This window comes from Propithecus coquereli, unplaced genomic scaffold, assembly GCF_000956105.1.
Source record: "Propithecus coquereli isolate 6110/MARCELLA unplaced genomic scaffold, Pcoq_1.0 Scaffold65, whole genome shotgun sequence".
In the NCBI taxonomy this organism is placed as follows: domain Eukaryota; kingdom Metazoa; phylum Chordata; class Mammalia; order Primates; family Indriidae; genus Propithecus; species Propithecus coquereli.
Window position 1 is genome coordinate 5,247,749 of NW_012152507.1, and position 3,351 is coordinate 5,251,099.

The 3,351-nt window shown below is 33.9% G+C and overlaps 1 protein-coding gene across 1 annotated transcript in view; it reads right to left on the bottom strand.

Moving 5' to 3' along the window:
* The window catches only part of LOC105822943 (lipopolysaccharide-responsive and beige-like anchor protein), a 114,380-nt gene that overhangs the window by 5,403 nt on the left and 105,626 nt on the right, over window positions 1-3,351 (bottom strand). The window lies entirely within an intron of this gene.

A 3,351-nucleotide genomic window follows, 5' to 3' on the forward strand; every position in this document is an offset into this window, starting at 1 on the left:
AAAATAACAATTTTTTAAAATCCCTTGTTTCTACCACCCATGTCAAGAAATACAACATTGCCAGTAATTCACAATTCCCCAAGGTGGCCTTCCCTAACCTTTCCGCCTCCATCAGGAGGAAATCACTATCCTGACATGACATTTAATTGTTTACTACTTGTTTTTTAATAATTTTACCATCTAGAGTAAACATACCTATTATGTTTAGTTTGAAAAACTAAGTTTAGCACAAACCTACCCAGCTGTCTAAAGAAAGGGTAACGCTGCCCACAACTAACTACAGGCTTCCGGAAGAAGACAAGATACACAGAATCTGTGAGCTGCAGCAGGGCTTCAGCTCCTCTGAGAAGACATATAAACCTATTTCTGGGAAGTCTGTAGGCAAGGTCATTAGGAAATACTGGGAAATACAGAGGTCAAGAAAACTGGAAAATCTATCAGGTGTAGTGTGAGCCAGGTAGAGTTTATCTGGTATGAATGAGGTCTGGAAGTAGACTACCTTGTATTTTCAATTTTAAGCCAACCACAGCGAACCTCTACCCTCAAAAGTAGGTCAAGGCAGAGTATGCTTCTGCTGGGTAAAGTGAGAATCCTCAGGTGATTCAGGCAGTGGGACTGCAGGAACTTTATCAGCACATGGTCAAGATAAACCAAGTACTCATAAGTACAGGCCCTCCTCATGTGGGTAAGGTGTCCTCAGGTTTAAAACAATGTTACAAAAGTGGTTGGCATTTCAGTGACAACAGCGCCCAAACCCCCATCCAATTTGTCTCTTGAGTCAAACTGCTCTTATCTAGATAGACTAATCTGTCTACTACAAAGCTGCCATCCTGGGATCACCCTTCATGTCTGTTCTATGCTATCTCTCCTGTTTCCTATGTCTCACATCTTTGTTTTATTCTCTCCTTTGCAGTACATGCTCCAGTGCCTTCTTGAGAAAGAGTGCATAGGAACTAAATTTTTTGAGACCTCAAATATCTGAAAATATATTTATTCTAGCTTCATACCTGATTAACAGATTGAGTATAAAACCATAGATTGGAAAGCATTTACCTCCAGAATTTGAAATGCTTTCAAAATTCCGAAGTTGGTTGGTTTTTAATTTCTCTTTAATTTACTCCAAGAGCCTAAAAGCTAAATGGCAATTGAACAATTATCATTGTTATCTTTTCCGATAGTGTTTTCCTTAAGATATGTGTGACTTTAAAACTGATAATTCCCAATTAGTTGCCAGATATTGTTCTAAATTACCCAGCTAACAACTAGTCATTAATCTTCACAATCATTTGATAGCTAATCTATAACTTTGTAATGTTTGGAAAGCACTTTTATAAACTACCAGTTAGAGATACTTATGAGGTAATGGCTATTACATTTCTTTTGCCATTACTATCAACTTCGTTGGCACTCAATTTTACTAATTAGGAGATAAAAGATGAACGTAATACCCAAAGAGGTTAATATTAGCTTTTTATCCATATATTAAAACTATTTAACCTATAAATATTTAGATTTTTTTAAAACATGAGGCACTGTTTAGCAACTTTGTTTATAAGCAAATGCATCTTTTTCATTGTATGTTATTTTCCTATGAAAATACCAGCTAAATGTGATATGTTAACTTTTAATTTTTAGGTTACCAACCTTTTCCACAGTTGATAAATAAGATACATCTTTAAAAACAGCTGAATCTTCCCATATGCAGTATCAATGAGCATAGGTCGAAATGATTACCACCACATTCATGAGATCTTTTATAGACTCTGATGCCAATACTTTGCAACAATATTAGAGGGTAACACATACAATGTAAAATCAAATTATAAATATTTACGTATCTATTTTATGCAAAGCACCTTGGTTATAAATCTAAATAGTCTAGATCAAACCTAAATGTTGCTCTAATAGAGCATGACTGGAGAGAGATCAAGTAAAAGGCTATGCTATCTCAAGAAAGCTACCTAAGAGAATTAATTATAAAAAAACCACTATAAGTTAAATAGCAAAAAGAAACAATCCCATAAGAAAAATAAGTGATATAAACAATAAGCAGCATATACTCATGCAGGCAATGAATTTAAAAAAAAGTTTTTGAATAAGTATTTTCACATGATGCAAATATAAAACAGTATATAGTGTAAAAGTCTCCCCACTACCACTGATCTTCACCTGCAAAAGTGTTCCCAACAATCAGGCAACCAGTTATTAACTTCTTTTGTATTCTTCCAAGGTTTTTTTTTTGGCATATACTCACAAACATAAATTCTTATTTTCCCACTTATTTTATTCATATATAGCCTATACACACTGTTCTTTACTTCTTTTTTCATTTAATATATCTTGGTGAAATATTTCAGTATAGTTTTAATTGCAGTCCCTTTATAATGACTAGGTTCAAGCATCTTTTTATATATCTAAGGTACTTTTTACTTAGTTTTCTGTGGGCCGTTTAATCATGTCCTTTGTACATTTTTCTACTGTGTTGCCTTTTCCTATCAATTTCTAAGAGCATTCTGTATATTAACAAAGTTATATTTATTTGGTTCTAAATAGCTTTTTCAAATTTGTCATTTGCCAAAAATTTTGACTTTGCTTATGGTACTGTGTTTGTTTTCTGGTCACAAAGTTCAAAGGTTTTTGTTTGTTTGTTTGTAGTTGACAAAGTCCAGAACACATTACCCCAAAATAAAGTGCTTTAGCATATTAAATATTTTAAGCTGGAGAATTTGAGAAATGGCAAGTACAGGAAGGACCTTCCCTGCCCTTCTCCCCAGAAGCAGGTTATAAGACCCTCCTGTGAGAGGTGCCCTCCCTATACCTGGAGGAAATAAATAACCTTACTTTCGAAGACAGGGGACACCTAGAGGAATTAGAATGAACAGGCCTTGCTAAGTTTCCCACAGTTTACCACTCTGAGCTCATACCCCTTTGTCCTATTACATTTTTCCATGACTTTCCACTCTTCATCTAACCTAGTATAAAAATACTAGTATAAAAACATCTTTAGGTCTTCATTCCCCTATGAAGACTCCCCTGTCACTTAAAAGTTACATTAAATAATTTGGTATGTTTTATCTTGTTAATCTTTTTTTAGTCTAATTTACAGGGGCCCAGCCAATGAACCTAAGATGAATAGAAGGAAAAATATTTTTTCCTCCCCTATAACATCAAAATTACAGCTTTTGCCCTGAAGTTCATCTTTTCTTAGTAAGCAACCAGAGTAAATATAAAAACAGACTTTCTTCTTTTATAAGATGATTTTTGAGCAACATTTCCTTATTAATACAAAGTGAGGATATGATTTAAATAGAACCTTCTAACCACTTAGTATTTTCTTTTTTTTTTTTTTTT